This window comes from Rana temporaria, chromosome 3, assembly GCF_905171775.1.
Source record: "Rana temporaria chromosome 3, aRanTem1.1, whole genome shotgun sequence".
Lineage (NCBI taxonomy): Eukaryota > Metazoa > Chordata > Amphibia > Anura > Ranidae > Rana > Rana temporaria.
The window spans coordinates 145,626,637-145,645,815 of NC_053491.1; the positions used below are offsets into that span (position 1 = coordinate 145,626,637).

Sequence of the window (19,179 nt, forward strand, 5' to 3'; positions counted from 1 at the left end):
CAGGGCTAAAAGTGTTTTGCTGCTGATTTTCATTTGTACTCAGTGCATGGTACATCTTGCTGTAGTACCCAACAATAGTTAGCCAACCATTTTTCCATAGTGGTAATGTCCTGGTGAAACCTTTCACCATGTTAGACACTAACTGCACCTAGTGATTTATGGGAAAGAAGTCCAAGTGTGAGTACAGAAAATGAATCTTCATGGTCTTGACATTTGTCAACCAGCTGACTGTAGTTTGGTGCTTTGTAGTTGCCAAGAAAATTCTCAACAACATCCTCGAATGCTTTCCAATAAATTTTCTCTGACCCCACTAACAGATCTTCGAACTTCTTGTCATTGATGACGTATCTGATCTGTGGACCAAACAAAAATGCCTTCCTTAACTACTTCCCACTTTGTTTGACATCATGTCCTCGGGTTGAGTACCTGCACCTGTAGGCATCATCCCAGGATGAAAATTTTCCACAAATGATTCCCTCTTTACCAGAAGTGATTTGAGTGGCTGAACAGCCACTCAACCACCACTGTGCCTTTTCCAGGCTCTGCTGTCCGACCACAGAGCCCAAGAGTGATGTACCACACAGAAGGAGAGAGAAACTGACGTTCAGAAACTGACAAGGATGTTGTCACTTCTGGTTTTGGCTCTTTGTTCACCTGGCCGTTAGCAGCCAGGAAAGCGGCCGATCAGACTGATCTGTGTCTGATCGGTTGCATTGGAGCCCAGAGGAGAGATTTTGAGTCTAATAGACCTTAGATCTCTCCATAAAGAGGACCTGACAGTCAATCTGCTAAAAATAAAAAAAAAATATAAAGAGACAGTGTAATAAAAAAGTTTTGAATAAAAATAATAAAACATTGCCCCCCCCCTCGTTTTTATGCATAAATGCAATTGCATATGTAAACAGTGATCACACCACATGTGTGAGGTACCGCTGGGAACGTTAGAGCAAGAGCAATAATTGTAGTTCCAGACCTCTTGTGTAACGCTAATCTGGTAACCTATAAAGGCTTGAAGGCTTTTAAAATTTTGCTAATGGAGATGTTTAGGTACTGTAGTTTAGGGCCATTCCGCGGGCGAACGCAAACTTAAAGTGTGACATGTTAGGTCTATATTTACTCAGCATAACATCATCTTCTATGATGATCATTTTATTCTGTAGGGTCTCTGCTAAAATGTATATAGATAGAATGTTTATGGGTTCTAATACATTTTCTAGCAAAAAAATACAGATTTTTACATGTAGGAGAGAAATGTCAAAATTGGCCTGGGTGGGTACTGGTTAATCTTGGCATAATTTTTTCATGGAAATATCTGTCTCAAATAACAAAAACATTAACCTTCCTTGTTTATTGCTTTTGCAAATATTTCACTAGTCTGAGTCTTATGTGAAGTGTAGGCAGAAATACCTTTGTGGGGTCAACAAGTGGTTTATTTGCCACATTTTTCTGAAAAATATTTCAGATTTTCATGTAATGCAACTTTCTTGCACAGCTGTCCCATTTTCTTATATTGCAATAGTATCTGAACTACTTTGAAGCAGCAGAGACACTCATTTTAGATCTCAACAAATATTCCAGCTGTACTGGATGTGCTTCAACAACAGTTCCATGTTTTCGTATGTTTCTTTCATGTGTGCAACCTAGTTAACAGGTATGGAAGAGTGTACATTGCCACTGTGTAATAAGGCAGCCTTAAGGCTTAGCACTGATGAATTAATAGAGTGTGGCAATTCAAGTAATGCTCACAACCCAAGCTGTGAACAAACTGTCAGTGTCAGTACAGATCAAGGTTGTCAACCTATAAAAAGAAATTTGTTAAATGATCTTGGTGGCTTCGAAAGACAAGAAATATTCATACCTGGTGTTGGCTAACACCATCTTTGCAGTATTGAACCCAGTAGTGGTTTTGATTTTGACAGAACTAAAGCTGACCATAGATGGATTGAAATTCAGCCAGTTCAGAAGGGACCAGACACATTTTCACCCATCTATGACCATTCCCATTCGAGAGGAGTCGACCTAGTGTTTGACGCCTCTCGAACGGGACTGTTCAAAAAAATGTGTTCGATTAGCACATGCAGCCAATTATCTGCAGTACTGATCAGTGTAATCAGGCCTTGGTACAGACATACAAGGTGAAACACACAGGCTAAAATAGCAATTTAAGGTTAATTTCCTATATCTGTGGCTTTTTAAATTACAATTAGTGTCTATGTATACATTGTCAATGAATTTGTTAGCGCTCATATGAATGCACTGAGCAGGCTGGATATTGAGCAATTAAGAGCAAGAAAGAACTGTCAAAAGACCTGCGTGACAAAGTAATGGAACTTTATAAAGGTGAAAAAAGGATAAAAAAATTAATCCAAAGCCTTAAATTGGGCAGTAAATACTGTTCAATTAAGTATTAAGAAGTGGAAAATTTAGCGATCTCTTGATACCAAACCAAAGTCGGGTAGACCAAGAAAGATTGCAGCCACAATTGCTAGAAGAATTGTTTGGGATACAAAGAAAAACCCACAGGTAACCTCAAGAGTACAGCCTGCACTGAAAAAATAAGCCTTTACTTTGCCAATACCACAAAAAATCCTGGTGAGACATGTCAAGGTGTTGTCGGCATATTGTAACCAGGCTTTTTTGTGGCATTGACGCAGTAAAGGCTTCTTTCTGGCAACTGGACCATGCAGATAATTTTTACTCTCCTGATAAAGTCACATGAATGTGACATAATGCATAGGGCTTGGAGGAGGCAGTCGCGAGCCGGAAGTGACGAAGGCGGGTGTACATCCCGATTCTCTTACTGTATTTGAGGTGTTTTATCTATTTTCATTGTGCAAGTGCAAATTTGTGATAAATAAAATTAGCGTTTTTTTTTTATATACTACACAATGGGAGGCTTTCTATACCTTTCCTTCTAACATGCACAAACCCATATTCAAGACCTTAAAGGGACTAGAGCCTTTAGGATTAAGAGGATCTGAAGTAACAGTTGAAGGGTCCCTGGTGGACAGGTGGTCTACAGATTATACTACAGCATCAAGCAGATGGATGATGGTGAGAGTTTAGTGAGAACAGAGATGACATGTGGATTTCTCAGGATCACTGGGACTGATTTAAAGGTGTGGGACCCCAAAAGAACTGAAGAAAATGTATGTAATATGGACACTAAGTCACAGATTTATTTCACTAATATATTGATTTTGATTTATGTCTATTATAGAAAAAAAATGTCAATGTTTCCTGATTGATGAATTGAGGATGTGAACTTTGGATGTTTTCATGTTTTTTCTAACCAAATTTGGTGGTCGGTAGCTTTAGTATTTACACTGCTCTTTTGAAGGTTGCACTAAGGCCTGATAGTAACATTTGTATTGTGCATTGATCCGCAGGGTAGCACACCAAACTATTTACTTCTGTACACTGTGGAAACACATGGAAACACATGGGCAGCAGCACTATATATATTTTTTTTATTGTGTATTCTTACACTTATTGAATCATTTGTTAACGCAGACAAAAATTAGGCAACGAAGGAGTTCACTCCCTTATAGTTGTATCACAACTAACATGCACCACTGCTCATTCCAAACTAATGGAAGTCAGATGTATAATGGGGAGATTTGGGATCTCACTTGGTAGATTACAAAGAGTCAGAAACACAAATTGAGAAACAATTTCATAAAAAAGGGATTAAAGGGCCATTAACCACTTAAGGACCGAGCCTCTTTCTGAGATTTGTTGTTTACAAGTTAAAATAATTTTTTTTTGGCTAGAAAATTACTTAGAACCCCCAAACATTATATATATTCTCCCTAGAGAATAAAATGGCGGCCATTGCAATACTTTCTGTCAAACCGTATTTGGCAGCGGTCTTACAAGGACACTTTTTTTGGAAAAAATATACTTTTTTTGAATAAAAATAACACAACAGTAAAGTTAGCCCAATTTTTACCTTTACAAATCATCATAGGCGATGTTTTAAAAAGTTGCATGTTTTGAATTACAGGGGAGGTCCAGAGCTAAAATCATTGCTCTCGGCCGAACGATCGTGGCGATACCTCACATGTGGTTTAAACACCATTTTCATATGCGGGCTCTACTCACATATGCGTCTGCTTCTACGTGCCAGCATGGTGGGACAGGGTGCATTAAAATGTATTTAAATTTTTTTCTTATTTATTTTCATTTTTTATTTTTACACTGTTCTTAAAAAAAAAGTCACTTCTATTCCTATTACAAGGAATGTAAAAATCCCTTGTAATATAAAAAAAGCATGACAGGACCTCTTAAACATGAGATCTTGGGTCAAAAAAGACCTCAGATCTTATATTTACACTAAACTTCAATAAAAAAATATTTAATTTGAATAAAAAGAAAGAAATGTAATTTGGACAAAAAATGCCCCTTTAAGAGCTATGGGCAGAAGTGGTTTGACATTGCTTCTGCCCTGCAATGGTATGGTGCTGGGTGGGGCCTATCTTCCCCCCCAAAGCATCCGATCACCTCCGCCACTTTCAGCGGCACCAGTAAGCGGCGGAGGGCACCAGAGCACGGCAGGAGGCTCTCCCGCCACGATAAAAGTGATCTAATGGCGAATCCGCCACAGAGAGCACTTTTATCTGAAACCGGACCGCTCACTGAAGAAGAGGATACCGGGGTTATGGCAGCTAGCTGCTGCCATAACAATGATATTCCATTTGAAATTGCCGAACCGGTCTGTAAGTGGTAGTAAACTGCTAAAAAACAAACAAAAAAAACCCTGCAAGACAATGGCATAATGTGCTAGCATGTATCACATACTGGCACATAATGCAATACTTACATTAACAGACTTATACTGAAAATCTCATAATTATTGTGTTATTGCGGCTGCTGGAAGGACCTCCTAGACCCCAATCTCTGCATGTCTGCAAGCAAAGAGGACCTGTCACATCTCTGCTATTTTATCATTGCATCCAATATTTGTAGCTAGAAGTCTTTTTTATGTTTTGTATTTGAAAAATCATCACTCTAAATGGCATTATTTTAGGATTGCTCACTAAGCATCTTAGGTGTCTGAGGTAGTGTTCCAATTTAAAAATAGATGAGTTTCTAAAAATGTAAAACATTTAGTAATAAGGACGATAAAATATTATCCAAGACACCTTAAATGGCTCCCACTGCAAGGTAGAAAACAGACGGGCTCAAATAATTGTCTTGAAGGATAAATGGTTGTATCATTTTTCTGTGCAAGCTGGAACAAACATAATATTTTATTTAATACTAAGAAGTCTTCCACAGCAGATCTCTATAATCAGCTATGTAGCTTGTATAGTTCCTTATTTTTTGTGTATAATAGACTTTGAAATGTACAGTATAACATTACTACTATAAAGGGTCCTTACAAAAGTGACATCAGAATTAATGTATATGTGGAGTTTGGTGGGGTGAGTTTCCTGTTGGTTTTCTGTATTTCTTTCGGGATTTTAGTGTGACAAGCTTCCACCAAATTTCTTAGGTTTCCTACTGTCTACCATGGATTCCTATTTATTCTACTATAGCAGGGGTGTTCCCTCCCACCTGCTTAATTTTTTTAAGTATGAAACAATTTAAAAATCCAGCTGTGAAAGTTGCCTTTGTAAAATGTTAACATGTAAAAAAAAAAAAAAAAAAAAGAGAAAAGGAGAGTCAAGGCCTGAGATTTTACCACTAGTCTAAGAGACATAAGACCCTTATAGTTAGTACGTCTCAGCCATTTAATTTAATATTCCAGCATCTACCATAAACTGAATAATTTGCCCATAAAGCTCCTTTGCTAAAAATGTGATCAAACAGGGTGGGGTTGTTTACAGCCTAAAATAAGTATTTTTTAATTTATCTAGTTAACTGTTATGTTGACTTCTTCAAACTTATGAAAAGTTATATTTTATATTGATTGATATACTGGGTTATACATATTTTTGCTCTTTACCCCAAGAGCTTGTGTGTTAGGATGGGCAGACTTCTCCTTGAAAGCAGGGGAGGTATGTGTCTGTCCTTAACCTCACTGGCAGTTTGATTATGTCAGATTTATGAATCTCAAAGCAGTACATTGTTTTGCATAGAAATTTGGAGTTTTTATATTGTAGGCCTGTAATTCTTGAGAATAACTCTTAAATCTGTCCAAACAAGAGTATGATAAAGTTTGAAACACAAAATGATAAATTACAATATATGATAAATAACTATAAATAATTAAAAAAAATAACAATATAATTAAATAAATTTCCCCGCGAATCACCATCGCTCAATTCTGCAAGTGTTCCAATTTACTATCGCTGTTTTCTAGCTGGTCTAAAACTGTTTTTGACGTAAAGGGACACTTTTTGGATGCCATGGACATTCTCTAATTTCCAAGCAGAAATAACAGTATATATAACATAAAAGTGCAGGCAGGGCACTGGACAAAGCACTAGGGACAAAACTGATGTGAAATGATTCAATACAGTAATGTAGTCTTACAGATTATAGTGTGTTATGTGTGCTATGTTTTTTGTACTTTTTGAATCTGTTGCTGGACTCCGCCCCCATGCGTGTGCGACACTTGCAGGGAACGGAGGCCTGCAACAGTAATGAACCGAACAGGGGATCCAGCGGTGGACACAGCGGGGGGACATAACAGGATCCTGGGGACAAGGTAAGTAACCTGTACCAGGATTCTTCAATGCAATCCCGAGTGTAGCACGGGGCTTACCGCTAATGGTAATGATAATTAACCCCAAGCCACACTCGGGAATACCACCAGGGAGGTTAAGGATATTATCGAAGGTCTGGGATTTATCATGATCTCTCCTCCCCTCAACAATACCAGCTGCAGAAAGTGATGGTCAGACCCAGTTTGGTAAAGATTTTCCATAAAGTTAGAAATACTGTCTGTGCTAGAATAAACACTTACAACATCTTTTGCTGTTTATGGCAAAATGTGGCAGTTTAAACCCCCAGAAAACATTGTAATGAAAAACCTTGGTATAGTGCAGTTAGATGAAATATCTCTTGACTGAATTTAAAGTTTTTGAAGTAATATGTAATACTAAAAATGTTTTGTGCATGAGTATGTGTCAGATCTAATTACTGTGTAGCTCTCACCTTCAGACATTTAGACTGAGATACAGGGATTGTGGCATATGTGATTTCTTTGCAGGAAATTTTAGTTCTCAGACTACAAACAGGGGTTATGCATTAACCTGTGCACAGCAATGCTGATTGCATCAAGTCTCAATGCAAACAGAAACTGCTGACACTGGAATGTGAAGATTATATAGCGAACACCAAAAAATGTATAAAAAAAACATGCACTGCACTGATTGCTAAAATGAGGGAGCAGATGGTAAAGGGAGTTGGTGATAACTTTCAAATCAACAGTCTTGCTGTCATTTTATAACACAGCTTCTGTTTTTTATAATCAGGGTGTTGGAGATTTTCATTACAGGGTTCAAACATATGCCAAACAGACTGTGTATATGACTGGATATGTACTGCTTGATCATAAAGCTCCTGCCTTGGAATAAACTTTTCTGTTTTAATTAATTATTGAAAAGGTCTTGTGATTCACCGGGTTGTAATCTTTATAGCAGAAAACTGTACATCTATGGTTATACAGTAAATGGATGTGACCTGACACACGCACTAATAAAACACGTGGCAGCCTCCATTCCTGATTTAGTATATAGAAGAGAAGGGTTTGTGGGACTTTAAATGAGGGAACGCCACGTCAAAGGGAATAACATAAACATGAAGTAACTGTTCATTATTTATTTATTTATTACAATCTTAAATACATATCAGATATTTTGTATCAAATAATAGGTAGTCACAAGACTTACTCTAAATATGCTGCTCATAGCATGCAATACAAAAATAAAAAACAGACATGGCAGATACACATGGTAAAATAAATCAATTAAAAAACATATGAAATATAGACAGGTAACTGGCATCTAGTGGCACTCTACGCGTTTCCTGGCTTTTCAGCCATTCATCAGGAATGTTTTAAAGTAATATACTGGAAAGAAAAATAAACAAGGATAAATAATAATGCCTTATGAATAGGGGAAGACAGGGACTATGTCCCAACAAGATGGAGACAGTTGGGAGACTTACTATACAGCCTCAAGGCCAGGTCCGGTATCTGCCAAGGAAAAAGGGGGTTCGGGCATGATGTCTCCCCCGGGGTTGAGACAGGGGAACCCTCCAAGGACGGAGAACAGCGCCCAGAGCATAACACAGTGGTCACAGCTTGATCCAAAAAACTGTGTGTGCACGTTGAGGGCATAGTGTTCCTAAAACAAGTGTATCAAAAAAATTCATTAAAAAGTGTTCCCTTATTTAAAGTGGGAGTTCACCCAAAAATTAACTTTCTGCAGTTAGATCCAGCATACTGCTGACATCTGCAGTATGCTGGTCTTTTTTTTTTTGGTACTTATCGTTTTAGCAGGATTTCTTCTATGGCTCCGAGCGGGGAATCCTGCAGGGAATGGGCGTTCCCGAAGGCAAGCAAGTTGATTGACGGCCTTCGATAGGGCGTCACGGCTTCCGAAAACAGCCGAGGTGACACTTGGCTGTTTACTGCGCCTGCCGTGTAGAGCTGACTGCGCAGGCGCCGTAAATTGCCAAGTGTCACTCGTGTGGATTTTCGGAAGCCGTGACGCGCTATCGAAGGCTGTCAATCAACTTGCTTGTCTTCGGGAACGCCTATACCAGGAAGTAATCCCCACTCGGAGCGATAGAAGAAATACTGCTAAAACGATAAGTACCAAAAAAAAGACCAGCATACTGCAGATGTCAGCAGTATGCTGGATCTAACTGCAGAAAATTGATTTTTAGGTGAACTCCCGCTTTAAAGTCCCACAAACCCTTCTCTTCTATGTACATCTATGGTATTGTAAGATCACTGGTAGGCAAAGCAATATGCCATTCATAAATGTGAAAAAACTTTCTGCGCTATCCCTGTGTATAAACCACCTATTACTCAACTCTATATACTATAGGAGGTAGTTTACACCACTATACAGCCAACCACATGTACAAAATGCAATGAATATATAGTCACAGTGCTCTCCTTCAATATAGTGCATTCAAATTTTAGTGCATAAAAATCTGAAAACCGTGTAAAAATCATTCATATATAATATATTTACGTGTCCATCTTTTCTTTTAAACATATATACAGTGCATTAATAAATAATTAAATCCGTGAATAAATGAATAAATATGCCATTCACCCTTCTAGTAACAAAATGCGCCGCGCTTTATACGTTTTTCATTCATTCATTCATTCAAAATGGCACCAACAGTTTGTGCAGCGCTTTTGGAAATTAGACTTTCTTTAAAAAATCGCACTGGTTTAGCTATACTGTAGTAATCTGGCACTGTTCAATCTGTAATACTGCATTGATTCTACTTCATACAGAGGGAACAACAGGCAAAGAAAATTTGATCACTTGAGACTAAAGCAGCCATAAAGCATAGATGACACTAATATATACACTAATGCACTAAAAAAGTAATGAGTTTAGAGGTAGGGCATTGGTTATTATAACTGCTTGATTTTTTTTTTTTTTCATTCTTTTGAATAGGGTTCTTTTAAAATATATTATTGAATCCTCACAGTAACTGAAACATCTCTTCCTTTAGCCCAGTTAGAACAGCATGGTGTTAATAACATCAATAAACCAAATAGGTCTAGGATAAATTTTAAATTTAATATAAGGTAATAGATAATGAGACATAAGTACCGTATGTAGGTGATACTGAGCGATGAAAATTACAGTAATTAATAGCAAGATATCATTTCAATGTTCCCTGTAAGTTTGTATCATAATCTTTATTATACTATAATAGCAATGCTATTAGAGCCCCAGGTAAGCTCACAGCAGGCTTGTAGTGTCTCCAGATGACATGCCAAAAGCCTTTGTGGCATTTTCTTTCTGAGCTCAGAAAATGAAATAGAGCATGGAAAATATAATTGTTTTGCACAGTATTTGTCATTACAAGCTACGGAAACGTCGACCAGCTTTGCCAATCTTTTCTAATGAATTCTGAGAACTTTTGTTCCTGTATGTATCAATTGAAAATATGTCTAGTTTACATTGATTTACCTGTTTATAAAAAGTAATCACTAATGATATATTGAAGTAGAATTTCTGCAATGTAGATTCAGTTTGTAACCATTAGGACGTTATTTGCATTTACACATAGGCAACACACTTACGCCCTGCAAAGGTCTGTAGTCCTGCATCCTTGCCACATACCCACTTTTAAATCCTATTTGGACTTTGGAACAATACTTGATATGGTCTAGAAACGTTAAAGTGCATACAATACGGAAAAACATGTTCTGCAAGAGCAAGGCTAATACCGTTTTAGTATTCACTGTGGTTTTTGTGGGGCGTTATATCTTGGCTGGTCAGTCTTTATAATTGAGCTGTAACTACTGATGGTAATATAGTTATTATGTGACCATTGGTTAATGGGAAGTCATCACATGAGATTCCACATGCCCCTAGAGGCCCAAATATCTGGCTTTGTATGCCGATTTTGGACCCTATATGTTGATTATAGTATTGTTTTATCCACCTAAGAATATCTATGTGCAGGTGTCAGTGTTTGTCCGGATCAGTGAGACCTTTTTTTATACCCCCTCCCCAAAGTGTGTCCTGAAGAAGCAATCAAGCAAGATGCATAGATGCACATGGGCTCACACATTCTTTGACATTCTGTTGAATGTCATTGTTCTACTTTGGTATATGTAATGTCCTCTCTCTCTGGCCATTCTACTGGCTGTTAGTGGACACATACCTTTTTTTATACAGTTTTACATTTTTGTATGTTTATACACTGCTCAAAAAATTAAAGGAACACTTTTGAATCAGAACTCCTGGGATATTGAACTGGTCAGTTAGGTAGCAGAGGTGGAGGGATGTATACAGAGGGGGTTGTTAATCCATTTCAGCTGCTTTGCTGTTAATTGAAATTAACAACAGGTGCACTAGATGGGCAACAATGAGACAACCTCCAAAACAGGAATTTTTTTTCAGGTGGAGGTGTCTGACATTTTTTTCCCCTACTCATCTTTTCTGACTGTTTTTTACTAGTTTTGCATTTGGCTAGGGTCAGTGTCACTACTGGTAGCACGAGGTGATACTTGGACCCTATAAAGGTTGCACAGGCAGTCCAACTCCTCCAGGATGGCACATCAATACGTGTCATTGCCAGAAGGTTTGCCCTGTCTCCCAGCACAGTCTCAAGAGCATGGAGGAGATTCCAGGAGACAGGCAGTTACTCTAGGAGAGTTGGAAAGAGCCATAGATGGTCCTTAACCCATCAGCACTACTGGTATCTGCTCCTTTCTGCAAGGAGGAACAGGATGAGCACTGCCCGAGCCCTACAAAATGACCTCCAGCAGGCCACTGGTGTGAATGTCTCTGTCCAAACAAATAGAAACAGACTTCATGGGGGTGGCCTGAGGGCCCGACATCCTCTAGTGTGCTTTGTGCTCACTGCCGGACACTGTGGAGCTTGATTGGAATTTTCCTTTGAATACCAGAATTGGCAGGTCCGCCACTGTTGCCTATGCTTTTCAAAGATGAGAGCAGGTTCTGAGCATATGTGACAGACGTGAAAGGGTCTGGAGAAGCCGCGGAGAACTTTATGCTGCCTGTAACATCGTTCAGCATGACCGGTTTGGTGGTAGGTCAGTGATGGTCTGGGGAGGCATATCCATAGAGGGACGCACAAACCTCTACAGACTACACAATGGCACCCTGACTGCCATTAGGTATCGGGATAAAATCCTTGGACACATTGTCAGACCCTACGCTGGTGCAGTGGATACTGGGTTCCTCCTGGTGCACGACAAAGCCCGGCCTCATGTGGCGAGAGCATATAGCCAGTTCCTGGAGGATGAAGAAATTGATACCATTGAATGGCCTCCACGATCACCTGACCAGAATCCAAAAGAACACCTCTGGGACATTATGTTTCGGTCCATCCGGTGCCGCCAGGTTGCACCTCAGTCTGTTCAGGAGCTCATTGATGCTCTGGTCCAGATCAGGGAGGAAATACCCCAGGACACCATCCATCGTCTCATTAGGAGCATGCCCTGATGTTCTCAGGCATGCATACAAGCACGTGGGGGCCATACAAACTACTGAGGACCATTTTGAGTTGTTGCAATGAAATTTCAGCAAAATGGACAAGCTTTTTCACTTTGATTTTCGGGGGGGGGGGGCTTTGAATTCAACCCTCTGTAGGTGGATAATTTTAATTTCCATCAAATTATGTGCCATCCTTTTATTCCTAAGGCCTTGTACACACGGCCAAACATGTCCGATAAAAACGGTCCGCGGACTGTTTTCATCAGACATGTCTGCTGGGAGGTTTTGGTCTGATGTGTGTACACACCATCAGACCAAAATCCCCGCGGACAGAGAACGCGGTGACGTAGAAGACACCGACGTTCTCTGACATGGAAGTTCAATGCTTCCACGCATTAGCGTCGAATCAATTCGACACATACGCGGGATTTCGGGCCGCTGGTTATACGTCATAACCAGCGGACATGTCCGATGAGTCATACTAACCATCGGACATGTCCGACGGACAGCTTTCCAGCGGACAAGTTTCTTAGCATGCTAAGAAACTTTTGTCCACTGGAAACCTGCCCGCTCGGCCGGAAAACTGTCCGCTAGGCCCTACACACAGTCGTACATGTCCGCGGAAACTGGTCCGCAGACCAGTTTCAGCGGACATGTTCGGTCGTGTGTACGAGGCCTAACACATTACCCAGTCCATATCAGTATAGATATCCAGCATGAGATTTTTCAAAGTGTTCCTTTAATTTTTTTGAGCAGTGTATGTTTACATCCAATAAAATATTTTATATGATACTGCTGTTCCAATCTGCCTCTAAAGTCTGACCGAGTGGGGGAAAAACGTTTTCTTCCCCATAGAGATTATAGGAATAGGCAAGTTGATCAACTTCACAGATCAGGTTCATCTAATTATTATCTATTTCCTAAAAAGCATGTCATCAGATCGAAATCATAAATCATTCTATAGCAAACATGATGTCTTATAGCTATTGCTGCCAATATGCGTTATATAGGTGCACATGCAAAAAAAAAAATACAATCATTTGTATTTTATGTCTTCTCATTGTAAGGTTTGTAAAATAAGCCTGTAGTGATTATTTAGACGCATCATGTGTCTTTTGCCACAAGGCAGTCCTAGAGGCAGTAATGATAGTAAATCGTTGCTGCCTCCAGGTGGGCCTCATGGCTAAAAATACCTGCTAGCTCTTTCTCTGACAGTCACCTCTAGCTTGCAAATCTGACAGTGAAACGTCCTTCTCCTATTACATTAAAACAGTTAAATCTAGCGCTTTACTGTCTTTTGTTGGCTTGAATTCACTATATCACAACTTGCAAAAGAACGCATTTTTTTAAATGCATGTATGTGTTTAAAATCGAAATCCAGCTTAACTTTCAGTCATTCACAGTTGTAAAGGCTTCTCACCTGTACTGATTTGGGCTAATCTGATCTTACTGCACACTGTGAGCTTCTCACAGAGGCATTTGAAGCTGCAGAAAGTCAGATAAAGCCAACCTCATGGCTGGAGAACATCCCGAGTCATCTAGTCCTTTCTTCCCCAGTCTTAATGTCCCTGGTCCAACCCTGTTATTAATTAGATTTCAGTACTTTCAGTCACGGAGGTTCAACCTCTCATGTTATCTTACCTAGGGCAGTCTCCAGATTGACATCTCCCAATCAAGGCATTATGATATTTGCATAACTCTTCCCAAAACCCAGCCCACTGAGAGCCTAAGAACAGTGCTGAGACAGGGTTCTGTGATGTTTCACAAAAACTATGTACAACAATGTACAACACTGTGCCAGGCCCTCCCACCAGCCATGATTGCCCTGCATTGTGTAGAGAAACAAAAAGATCCAGTAATGGGTAGGTGGAATTGGCGCTGCTAGTGTGAAATGTGCTTGAATGTGACAATCAAAAATTCTATATGCAAAAAAACAACAAACAAGGCGTATATGACCTTAAAAAGCAACAAGTTGAAAAAGTCCATCAAGTCCAACCTATGTGTGTGATTTTATATGTCAGTAAACCCCGGTAAGTTGAGGTCATTCAGGTGCTTATCTAATCGTTTTTTGAAACTATTGATGCCCCTCGCTGAAACAACTGCCTGTGGAAGGGAATTCCACATTCTTGTCGATCTTACAGTAAAGAACCCTCTACGCAGTTTAAGGTAAAACCTATTTTCTTCTAATTTTAATGAGTAGCCAGGTGTCTTATTAAACTTCCTTCTGCAAAAAAGTTTTTCCCTATTGTGGGGTCACCAGTACGGTATTTGTAAATTGAAATCATATCCACTCTCAAGCGTCTCTTCTCCAGAGACCTTGATGCAAAAGTGCGAAGCGTAAGTGCAAATTGCATATGCAATCTATACCATAAAACAAAGTGCTGATGTGCAAAAATCCAATATATTGAAAGTAGTATAATGATATTTGTGTTAGTATAGTATAAAGTATAGTGGTATAATGATAACATGTTAAATAAACTCCATAAATTCATATCAGAAAAAAAATCATTGCACTAGTAAAATTTGAGTGAAATAAGTGCTGCCCTAAGTGCATGCAAATAGGCAGTATCTTCGTTTCACACTTGTGCCCTCCTCTTGCACTGCACTCATCGGATGACACTACCCATCAAAGGGTAACAACTGTCCTACACAGTATCAGATGATTGTGAATGGGGCCCTTACTACTACCTTCTTGGTCTCCTCTGCCCCAGTGAGCCAATGCAAAGACAATAATAATGCCCATAGCGTAACTCCATATAACCTCTTGTTTATTGTGCAAGATATTAGGTAAACTTACAAGATTCCAAACAAATGCAGGCGTTATATAACAAATTCAGAAAGTCCGGGTTGCGGTGAGTTCCACAGACCAAAACCGTGTATTAGCTTGAATCCAAAGAACCTGAGTCTGGTTCCTCTCTAATTTCTCCTTTACCTGCCATTTGTAAAGCCTTGTACACACGATCAGTCCTTCCGATGAGAACAGTCTGATGGACCGTTGTCATCGGTTAACCGATGAAGCTGACTGATGGTCCGTCGCGCCTACACACCATTGGTTAACCGATCGTGTCAAAACGCGGTGACGTAAAACACAACAACGTGCTGGAAAAAACGAAGTTCAATGCTTCTAAGCATGCGTCGACTTGATTCTGAGCATGCGTGGATTTTTAATCGATGGTTGTGCCTACTAACAATCGTTTTTTCCCATCGGTTAGGAATCCATCGGTTGAATTTAAAGCAAGTGGGCTATGGGGCCCACACACGATCGGTTTTGACCGATGAAAACGGTCCATCAGACCGTTGTCCTCTGGTTAACCTATCATGTGTACGAGGCCTAAGACTCACTCATAATAGATTAAGCCAACACATCTGCCTCCAAAGAGACCCCACACCGCCCACACAGAAGATGACTCGTATCCTTAGTTCTCTGTTTCTCTAAGGGGGGGATGTCATTCCAATCCACTCTCAGATTACATTTAGCTCTCTGCTCTAGCTCTGCAGAGTGTGACATCAGATCTCCGCCCCCTGCTTTCTTCTGCTGAGAAAAATCCTTTCATTTGGGTGTTGTAGAAGGCTGTACAGGGCAAATGTCTGCAGATAAACAAGTACACCTATGTAGGAGGATTTGTTTCATGTTTATGTATTATCTGAGACTAGTGACTTCAGTGTGGGTATATGTAAAGGTTTACAACCACTTTAAATTACGTCTTAAGACAGCTCCCTACCCAAAACACTCAATATTAACACCTAATAAATATCATCATTGCATTCATGTTGTCGGACAAATTTTTTTAAATCAATCATGCTATATTCAGGATAATTCTGAAAAGGATTGTCGCAAAAACCTGTAATTTTTTATATAAAATTGTATTCAAGTATGCATGAACAGATTTTCACACATTACACTGTAATGTTCTCTTTAATTTAAACTAATGTATAACATATTTCCTTAGACCTTTGTGAGTAAGGTTTTCTTTGGTATGGAGGGTTACTGCTATCTGCTAAACATAGAACCTTATACTCTTGTTCTTGTTGGTAGGTCAGCACTGTGTAATATACACCCACTCCTTTAGCAACAGTCTTTTTATTGCAGGCATTTTCTCGTGGAAATACTGCAGTCTGTTTACCTTGACTGTTTAATTGTTGAATATTTATTTATGGTCGCTGCTTAGTATATTAAGATGGATGCAGCATTTTGTATTTAGTGACCTTTGCATGGACGCGGTTTCTGGTTTATTCCTATAAAGTATAATTGGGTATATTTTTCTGATTATATATTACATTTACTAAAGGGCAGTCTGTGTTACATAAGAGAATGTGCTTGTCTGATTGTAGTTAATTAAGCCGCTACATTTGATTGCTGAGTGTTCAGACAGCCGTGCGGTTAACTAGCTGACCTTCCTAGTGACCCAAACCTTTGCTATTTTAAACCATGGAGTTTTTGGATTACATCTTTTGGAAGTCCTAGACAGTGTAGCTAAGTACAAGTGGTGAGAGTGGATCAAACGTGAGCTCAAAAAAACAGTAATTGTGCTGCCAGGTCTGGAGCCATTATAAGATCCCCGCAGTAAGAGAACTGATGCTTGTCTTGCCAGAGGTGACTGGCTCTAAAATGACATGGTGTTAAAAAGATGTTGAAAATTAGCCTCAAAGTGACATTAGTCCCTTTTATGACTGGAGCCCCTCTACAGTGTCCATGTATATTAAATATTCCTGACAGTTAGGCCCCATACTCACGACCAAACATGTTTGCTGAAACTGGCCCGCGGACCAGTTTCAGCATACATGTTTGGTCGTGTGTAGTTACGAGCGTACAGAATTTCACCGTACATTTGCCCGCCGGGCCGTTTTTCAGCAGACATTTATTTCCAAACTTGTTTTAAAACCGTCCGCTCAAATCCTGTCCGAACGTACATGTTTGGTGGTGAGTACACAAAACCAACGTACAAAAACCCCGCGCATGCTCAGACTAAATGAGGCCACGGGAGCGCTCGTTCAGGTAAAACTCACGTTTCTTTGGGATATGGCACATTCGTCAATAGAAAGATTAATTCTAGCAATAGAACACTGAAGCAAAACACACAATAACCAATGCTTGATGCCGTCGTTTTATTCATTCTTCTCTTGCTATAACTAATCAGTTATTTAGCTCATGTTATTTCAACTGAGTTGTTCCATACTGAAAAGTGACATTTGTTAGCTGTGATGTAGTAAGATTTTTGCAAACTTTTATTGGCCCGACGTATCATATTTTTAGTGGTCCTCCACATTTCAAATTTTTTGCTTTTAATGTTTAATGGTTATCTTTCCCACTTTCTTTAGGTGTTTATAGTTATGTCACCATTTAGAATATTTTAATAGGAAATAGTTTTGATTTAGCTTTTGTTTGTATATTTAACATGATTTTTTTGAAGGTTGTTTAAATTGTCTACCATGTTGGCACACCAAATGACCCCCCCCCCCCCCCACATGAGTTAGTGAATATTTTAGATTAAACATTTTATTTGTTTGTAATGTTTGATGCCTAAAATAATACCCACAGTATTACAAACAATAGGCACGTTTTTCAAATCAACAAAAAGGCTTTTATTTGAGCAAATTATAAAAAGGATCAAAAACAGAATGGCAGCACTTGAACAGCTAGCAACATACATGCAAACTTGCATTTGAAACATGGTGAAGGATAAACTAGCCAACCTCAGGAAGCACACAAAATAAAATCTGAAGCAGCAGCACATAACCAAAGGAACCCAAGCTGTGGTAGTCCAAACAAGATGCCATTTGTGGGGGATCAAATGGAAGGCAGGGCATCAACGTCTCCTCTTCCTTGCAACCTTCCTTCCAGGCTGCCTTCCAGCGGGTCTTCCCTGGGCCCTTGCAGGTGGGGATGATGTGGCAGCAGGAGTATGATGTTCAGCAAGCCGGGCCGGGTCACATAGCCCAGTGTCTGGGGTCAGCAGCTCCCTCTGCATCCACCAAAGGGCCTGGTTGATGATGCCCTTGGCCAATTGCCTCTGCTCCTCCGTGCCTTTATTGAGGTCATGTGCCACGGAGGCACTGTAGGCCTCAGTGGGGTTGAGGGGGGCCCTCATGATGGCACTCGCCTCCTGAATCATTTTCAGGCTGGCTTCCTCCACTGCCCCCAATTTCTTCTTACGGCCTGGTGGCCTAATATAAAGGGGAGGAGCCTGGCTGGTGGTGCTTGTCCTGGGGAGCTGCTCAACGCCACTGGGCCCGGCCTCCTCCTGGCTGCCACTGACCCCTTCGTCCTGGCTGACAGTGAGGAGAGGATCTGCCACCTCCTGGCTGGTCTCTTCTTCCTGTGTAAAAAAAAGGGACATGTTGTAATATATTTAGGAATATACTCACTCACATTTTCATGCTTGAATCTTATTTTTTGCCTTGAATTTAAACTTGAAAACAGACTCACCCTCTGACCCCTGCAGTTGTCATCCCTGACACCTATTTGTTTGCCCACGATTTTAGATTTTTACTTCCCAGCTTGTATTTTATTAACCAATATCAAGTCAAGAATCAAACAATAATTAAGATTATTACATAAATAGTTATGAAACTACTATACCTCATCATCGTAGAGGCGCAGATCTGCCTCTCTGTCAGCCAGGCCCTCTTCATCCGACTCTGCAGGGCTGTGGTGATCTGGGGAAGTCCCGCTGGGAGGTAGCGTGGAGGAAAGGTTGGGATTCAGACTTGACATTGATGCCCTGCCTTCCAGTTGATCCCGCAAAAATGACATCTGGTTGTAATACCACAGCTTGGGTTCCTTTGGTGGTCTTGCTGCTGCTCCAGATCTTAGCTGCTTTTGGTGAGCTTTGTACGCTCTCCTATATGTGCCCCTGAGGTTGGCAAGTTTATCCTTCACCATGTTGGCACTGCATTCTGGCACCCATGTCCTCATGTATGCTGCTAGCTGTTCAAGTGCTGCCGCTCGTACGTCCTTATTGTGGTAATGGTCCTGCTTTGAATCCCACAGGATGGGCATTTCCCTAAATTTATCCAGCAAGTGCTGGATAATCTCTTGGCTCTGCAGGAGATCCATTGGGAAATT

At 40.1% G+C, this 19,179-nt stretch overlaps 1 protein-coding gene across 1 annotated transcript in view; it reads left to right on the forward strand.

The window, feature by feature from the left end:
* Positions 1-19,179, forward strand: part of CPNE8 (copine 8) — a 335,485-nt gene that overhangs the window by 254,079 nt on the left and 62,227 nt on the right. The window lies entirely within an intron of this gene.